Source organism: Leptodactylus fuscus, chromosome 7, assembly GCF_031893055.1.
Source record: "Leptodactylus fuscus isolate aLepFus1 chromosome 7, aLepFus1.hap2, whole genome shotgun sequence".
Classification (NCBI taxonomy): Eukaryota; Metazoa; Chordata; class Amphibia; order Anura; family Leptodactylidae; genus Leptodactylus; species Leptodactylus fuscus.
In genome coordinates, this window is record NC_134271.1 from 10,786,546 (window position 1) to 10,794,962 (window position 8,417).

The window sequence follows — 8,417 nt, forward strand, 5'->3', positions numbered from 1 at the left end:
GGAGTATCATGGTAAACGGCCACTAGAGGACCCAGTTTAAGAGTCATCTATCTATACTCTTCTCCTCAGGGTCCAAGTTTATCATGTTGCACCACATTGTCATTATCATTAGAGCCGCAAGAAAGAAAAAAGCATGATCACTTACCCGTGACCGCTGGGCTGGTTACTTGTCAGTCCAGCGCACGGCATAGTTATTTATACCATTGGTGGAAGTGGCATAATCGGAAGCTTCTGCTTCCCGCGCTGGCGCACGCGCACTCAAGTGCACGTGCACTGGTACAATTCGTTCGCCGGCGTCCGGAAGATACTGACGGCGCGTGCGTCCACTGCAATATTCTGCGCACGCGCCCGATCTGAAAGACGCGCATGCGCAGTGTAACTCAATCCAGCTGTCCTGATGATATCTCCTGGTGGTTACTGCGCATGTGTCTGTTGTAGCCGCACCGCAATTATGCTGGGCTTATCGAGCGATCGCTCGCTACTTCAGCGAGCCCTGCTGCTTCAATAGATGAATGGGTAACTTTAAAGGTCCCAGTTATTATAATAAAAGACATAGTATTAAAAATTCATTACCTTTAAGTTTCTAAATACATTTTTACGAACAAACAATATTATAAATATTATAAATGTATACATATAAGTATAAATGACTAAATAAATGAATGAATGTATAGTTGGTAACTCAAATGTGAACCTTAATTTAATTGGTTACATCTTCTAATGTCTCGTTCAACCCTGATGGGGCCAACGTATCTAAACGATAAATCCAATACATTTCCCGTCTACGGAGGAGCTGAAATCTATTTTGGTGGGTATCTGAAATGTGATCTACTGGAATAACTGAAAAATCTTTAAAATCACCATTGTGATACAAGGCAGCATGTCTCGATACACTGTGCTTCTCAAATTTATTAAGCACATTGGAACGGTGCTTGTTCAGCCTTTCTCGGAGTGTCCTTATGGTACGTCCTACATATTGTAGGCCGCATGGGCACTGTAGGACGTAGATAATATACTTAGAGTCACATGAAAGATGGTGTTTGATATCAAGTGTTTCCCCAGTACTAGTACTACAAATATCCTTCGTGCCGTGCATGATAGTAGCACAGCACTTACATTTCTTTCCATGACATTTCCAACTACCAGGCGATTTGGTGACTGTGCGACTACTAGTAGCACCTGTGTCCTTCTTTCTTAGTCTGCTCGGGGCCAACATGGACTTTAGCGTACGTGCCCTCCTAAATGTTAGACCCGGATTGGATGGTAGTATTCTTTTCAAGTATGGGTCTGCCTTTAGAACTGACCAATGTTTCTGTAGAATCTTTCTTATAGTGGCATGTTTACCATTGTAAGTGGTTAAAAAATTAAATCTAAAATCGGGTTTTGGTATCTTCTTTTGAGGTCGTAAACAATCTTCCTGTGTTAGGTCGGTAACTCTATCTAGGGCACCTTGTATAAGACCTTTAGGATAATTCTTTTCTATAAACCGATCTCTCATGATTGCACTTTGGACTAAAAATTCTGTCTTCTTTGTGCAGTTCCTCCTCAATCTCCTGAACTGACCATATGGTACATTGTCCTTCCACTTGCGATAATGCAAGCTATGGTAGTTCAGGAGGCTATTACAGTCCACTTTTTTAAAAAACGTGCTGGTGATCACGTGGTCACCCTCACATTTCAATGTAAGGTCCAGATAGTCTACACTCTTAGAATCTGAGGAGCCAGTGAACTTTAGGCCCCAAGTATTAAGGTTCAGCTCAGCCAAAAATTGGACACACTCTGATTCCGAACCATCCCAGATTATAATGAGATCGTCTATATATCTTTTATAGACCCATCTTTTATAGACCCATATACCCCATCTGTATATGAGACCCCCACCCAGGAATACCCCATCTGTATATGAGACCCCCACCCAGGAATACCCCATCTGTATATGAGACCCCCACCCAGGAATACCCCATCTGTATATGAGACCCCCACCCAGGAATACCCCATCTGTATATGAGACCCCCACCCAGGAATACCCCATCTGTATATGAGACCCCCACCCAGGAATACCCCATCTGTATATGAGACCCCCACCCAGGAATACCCCATCTGTATATGAGACCCCCACCCTGAAATACCCCATCTGTATATGAGACCCCCACTCAGGATACCCCATCTGTATATGAGACCCCCACTCAGGATACCCCATCTGTTTATGAGACCCCCACTCAGGATACCCCATCTGTATATGAGACCCCCACCCTGAAATACCCCATCTGTATATGAGACCCCCACCCAGGAATACCCCATCTGTATATGAGACCCCCACCCAGGAATACCCCATCTGTATATGAGACCCCCCACTCAGGATACCCCATCTGTATATGAGACCCCCACTCAGGATACCCCATCTGTATATGAGACCCCCATCACAGAATAGCCCATCTGTATATGAGACCCCCACCCAGGAATACCCCATCTGTATATGAGACCCCCACCCTGAAATACCCCATCTGTATATGAGACCTCCACTCAGGATACCCCATCTGTATATGAGACCCCCACTCAGGATACCCCATCTGTTTATGAGACCCTCACTCAGGATACCCCATCTGTATATGAGACCCCCATCACAGTCAAATCAAATCAAAAAATGCTTTATTGGCACGTCCGAATAGGTATTTGGCATTGCCAAAGCTAGTAAAGTGTGTGTGGGGGGGGGGGAGTTGGGTTGGGTGGGTGGTGGGTATGGGGGGGGGGCTTGGGTTATAACAGTCCATGGAGTCTCATCTTCCTCTTCGTTGGTGACTGCTATATGGGGGGGGGGGGGGGTTGGAGGTGGGGGGGGGCAGGGCGGTTGGTTTGGGGTATAACAGTCCGTGGAGTCTCATCTTCCTCTTCGTTGGTGACTGCTATATGGGGAGGTGGGGGCGGGGTGGATGTTTTGGGATAAATATAACAGTCCATGGAGTCTCATCTTCCTCTGGTTTGGTGACAGCTGGACACGTATTGGGCAGCGATCTCCACAGTGGCCTCTTCTTCTCCCAGTAGGATGTAGAGTTTCCTCTTCTCGTCTGCAGATCTGAAGTCTGGGATGTGGGCAGAGAGTCTTTGGTAGTAGACGGCCCTCACAGCTGAGTATTTGGTGCAGTGTAGCAGGAAGTGGGTCTCGTCTTCTAGGGCCCCCTGGTCACAGTGCTGGCACAGTCTGTTCTCCCGTGGCTTGTACGTCTGCCTGTGTCGCCCTGTCTCCATCTCCAGGTTGTGGGCGCTCAGTCTGTACCGGCTCAGGGTCTGTCTGTGTTTGGGGTGGCGTATTCTCTCCAGGTAGGTGGCCATGGTGTAGTCCCTTTGTAGGGATTGGTACACGGTGAGTTTCTTGGAGTTATTTATTTCATTTCTCCATTCTTCAATGTACCGCTCTCTGTTTGCCTCTGTGGTCGCCTTTATTTCGGCCTTGGTTATCATCTGTTGGAGTTTTTGGTTTGGTGGTTGGCTGCTGTTTGGTTGGTGAATGTCTGGTTTGCTCAGGTGGCTTAGCCATGCTTGGTGGTGGTAGGAGTCAGGCTTGCTCACCTGGATGTGTGCCTGGAAAGCTAGCGCCCTCTTCTGTATGGTGAGCCATAGGGGGAGTCTGCCTAGCTCTGCCCTGCAGGCCATGTTGGAGGTGTTGCGATGGACATGGAGCAGGTATTTGCAGAACTCCAGGTGGAAGTTCTCTGTTGGGCTGGAATCCCACTGTGACTGGTCTGGGTAGGTGGCTGGGCCCCAAACTTCACTGCCATAGAGAAGGATCGGGGTGATGACTGCGTCAAATATCTTCATCCAGACCCTCACCGGTGGTTTGAGGTGGTACAGTTGTCTTCTGATGGCGTAGAAGGTTCTGCAGGCTTTTGCTTTCAGGGTTTCTATTGCTGCTTTGAAGCTTCCTGATTGGCTGAGCTCCAGCCCCAGGTAGGTGTAGCTGTTGGTTTTCTCCAGTGTGGAGCCGTTCAGTGTGAATTGTGGGGTGGTGGAGGCTTTATTGTGGCCCTTCTTCTGGAATCCCATGACTTTGGTCTTCTTCTGGTTGATGGGTAGGGCCCATGTGGTGCTGAATTTTTCCAGCACTGACAGGCTTTCTTGGAGGTCTTTCTCGGTGGGGGCCAGGAGTAGGAGGTCATCGGCGTATAGCAGGAACTTCACCTCTTGATTGTTCAGGGTGAGGCCTGGGGTTGGTGAGGCCTCCAGGGCTGTAGCCAGTTCATTGATATAGATGTTGAAGAGCGTTGGGCTCAGGCTACAGCCTTGTCTGACCCCTCGGGCCTGTTGGAAGTATGCGGTCCTTTTCCCATTCACCTTCACACTGCACTGGTTTCCGGTGTAGGAGCTCTTGATGACGTCGTACGTTCTTCCTCCTATTCCACTCTCTAGGAGTTTTAGGAGTAGGCCTGGGTGCCATACTGAATCAAACGCCTTCTTAAAGTCCACGAAGCAGGCGAATATCTTGCCTCTTCTGGTGTTGTGGACGTGCGTCTTGATGAGGCTGTGCAGGGTGTAGATATGGTCTGTGGTGCGGTGGTTTGGCATGAACCCTGCTTGGCTCTTGCTGAGGACCCCGTGTTGTGTGAGGAAGGTGAGGATTCTGTTATTGATGATGCTGTTGAACAGTTTCCCTAGCGTGCTGCTGACGCAGATCCCTCTGTAGTTGTTGGGGTCATATTGGTCCCCATTCTTGTAGATGGGGGTTATGAGCCCTTTGTTCCAGTCTTCGGGGAAGTGTCCAGCATTGAGCACGAGGGTGAATAGCTTTGCCAGTGCCGCGTGTATTGCTGGAGGGCTGTATTTGATCATCTCTGGTAGGATGCCGTCAGGGCCACTGGCCTTTTTGCCTTTCAGCAGGACAATTCTTTCCTGTATATCTTTTATGGTGATTGGTGAGTCCAGAGGGTTCTGGAAGTCTTTGATGACTTTCTCCATGTCCCTCAGTTTGGTGATTATCTGTTGCTGTTCTGGAGTTAGTTCTTCTTCTGGGATGTTTTTGTAGAGACCTCTGAAGTAGTTGAGCCAGATATTGCCATTTTGGATGTGGAGAGAGTTTTTCTTGGGCTTTGTGCCCATGTGGTGCCAGGTCTCCCAGAATGAGCTGTCCTGGAGGGAGTCCTCTAGTTGCTCAATTTTGTGGGAGAGGTATCTCTGTTTCTTCTCTCTGAGGGTGCCCTTGTATTACTTGCATAGATTGTTGTAGGCTTCCCTCACCTCCTTGTTGTTGGGGTCCCTGTGTTTTTGGTTGGAGGCTGTTCTTAGGGTATGGCGTAGTGCTCTGCAGTCGCTGTCGAACCATTTGTGGGACTGTTTGTTGGTTTGTCTTATGGGTTTGGTTCGTTTCAGGCCTGCTAGTTCTGCTGTGGTCTGTAGGATGTACTTGAGATCCTTCACAGCTCTGGTGACTCCCTGTTGGTCTGGCTGATAGGTGTTTGTATGGAAGTTTGTGAGCAGTGTCTTGATTTCGGGTCGGTTGGTTGCGTTGGTATATTCTATGGCCTGGTGGTTGGCCCATTTGAAATGTCTTGGTAAGTTGTAGAGGCCGGACTGTTGGGGCTCATGTGTGGGTGTTTTGTTCCTGGTTCTCATGTATAGTAGGATCTGGTTGTGGTCTGATAGATGGGAGTCAGGTGCGATTGTGAAGTCTTCAATGTCTGACAGGTCTGCGTCTGTAATGGCATAGTCCACCACGCTGTTGCCCACTTGAGAGTTTAGTGTGAAGCGTCCTCTGGGATCGCCTGTGGTACGTCCGTTTATTATGTACAGTCCTAGGCTTCGGCACATGTTCAGCAGTTGTCTCCCACTCTTGTTGACAATTCTGTCTTGGCTGTTTCTTCTTGTCTGTGTGGGTTCTGGGTGGTGGATCTCACTACCGTGCGTATGTGGGTTGTCGTCAGGAGGCAGGTAGTCTAACTCTGTGCCTGTCCTTGCATTCAGGTCTCCGCATATTAGTACTCTGCCTTTGGGTTGGAAGTGGACGGCTTCCCTTTGTAGGACCTCGTAAGTGTCGGGGTCATGGTAGGGGGACCCTGGTGGGGGCATATATACTGCACAGAGATAGATGTCCTGCTGGCCGCTGAGGATGGAGCTGCTTATTTTTATCCATATGTGATTAGTTCCACGTTTGGTAGCTTTTACGTGTTCTTTGAGCTCCTCCTTGTACCATATTAGTATGCCTCCTGAGTGGCGGCCATGTTTGGTGGTCTTATTTTTCTGGGCGGGCACTGAGAATTCCTTGTAGCCCATGGGTGTTAGGGACTCGTCATCTGCCCGGGTCCATGTCTCTAGGAGGATTTGAATGTCTATGTTTTTTAGTCTGTCTATGAAGTCTGGATCTTTTGATTTAGATCCAAAGGCTGAGGCGTTCAGCCCTTGTATGTTCCAACTACTGATAGTTAGTGATTTCATCTTCGGTGTGTAAACCTTGTAATGAGCTGTCCTGCAGAGGACGGGCTGGGTTCTTGGTTGGTTGCAGTGTGGCCAGGTATTGGTTTATGTGCATTGCTGTTGTGGCCATTGTAGTGACCGCATGCTCTATTCTCTTTATTGTCTCTATGTTGGTGCTCTGGGTTGCTCTGGTTGGCTTTTTCTTGATAGGTGGCATCTTTGGGGGGTTCTGTCTTGGATATTGGCGGTTGTCGGGTATTATTTCCATGGTTCTTTGTCTTGTTTGTTGTCTAGGCCCGGGGGCTCTGTTGAGCACTAAGTCTTTGAATTCCTTCGCTAGGAGGCTGACGCCATGTTTATTGAGGTGTTTGTCATCATATAGGTGACGCTTATCTATGGAGGGGTGTTGTGCCAGGGTGATGCCTGATGTTTGTCTGATTCTGGTCGCCAGCTCTTTGTTGATCCCCATGATGGTAGCTTCAGAGATGTCTTCTGGTGGGAGCAGAGATGACAGGATGATACTACTGTCTGGGAACTGTTGCTTTGCTTTCTCTGCTAGTTGGACCAGTTGGCCCGCTGTCTGTTGGGGCTGGTCAGAGAGATCTTCTGTGCCTGTGTGTATGACAATGTGTTTCGGGGTAGTGAAGAAAGGCTTGCAAATGACAATGTTGGCTTTTTCAATGGTTGGGCTGTGGATTTTCTTGACTCTTTGCCGTGGGAAGAGCTTTCTTGTATTAATGTACTTGCCATTGGAGTCTATGATCAGGACTATATCTGGGTTTGAGGTTTTTGTTATAGTTTTCGTTGTTTGGGTTCTCTCTGGCTCTATGTCTGGGGTGATGGGCAGTTCTGGGCTTTCTTGTGATGTGTGAGGCATTTCTGGCTTATTGATGCCTTGATCAGAGACTGTTGTGTTTTCCTCCCCCTCTTCCTTAGATCTTATCTCTTGTGCCTGTAGTTTCAGCCCATCTGTATATGAGACCCCCACCCAGGAATACCCCATCTGTATATGAGACCCCCACCCAGGATACCCCATCTGTATATGAGACCCCCCACTCAGGATACCCCATCTGTATATGAGACCCCCACTCAGGATACCCCATCTGTATATGAGACCCCCATCACAGAATAGCCCATCTGTATATGAGACCCCCACCCCGGAATACCCCATCTGTATATGAGACCCTCACCCAGGAATACCCCATCTGTATATGAGACCCCCACCCCGGAATACCCCATCTGTATATGAGACCCCCACCCCGGAATACCCCATCTGTATATGAGACCCCCACCCAGGAATACCCCATCTGTATATGAGACCCCCACTCAGGATACCCCATCTGTATATGAGACCCCCACCCAGGAATACCCCATCTGTATATGAGACCCCCACCCAGGAATAACCCATCTGTATATGAGACCCCCACCCTGGAATACCCCATCTGTATATGAGACCCCCACCCAGGAATACCCCATCTGTATATGAGACCCTCACCCCAAAATACCCCATCTGTATATGAGACCCCCACCCCGGAATAACCCATCTGTATATGAGACCCTCACCCCGAAATACCCCATTTGTATATGAGACCCCCACCCCGGAATACCCCATTTGTATATGAGACCCCCACCCCAGGATACCCCATCTGTATATGAGACCCCCACCCCAGAATACCCCATCTGTATATGAGACCCTCACCCAGGAATACCCCATCTGTATATGAGACCCCCCACTCAGGATACCCCATCTGTTTATGAGACCCCCACTCAGGAATACCCCATCTGTATATGAGACCCCCATCACAGAATAGCCCATCTGTATATGAGACCCCCACCCAGGAATAACCCATCTGTATATGAGACCCTCACCCAGGAATACCCCATCTGTATATGAGACCCCCACCCTGGAATACCCCATCTGTATGAGACCCCCACCAAGGAATAACCCATCTGTATATGAGACCCCCACCCCGAAATACCCCATCTGTATATGAGACCCCCACCCAGGAATACCC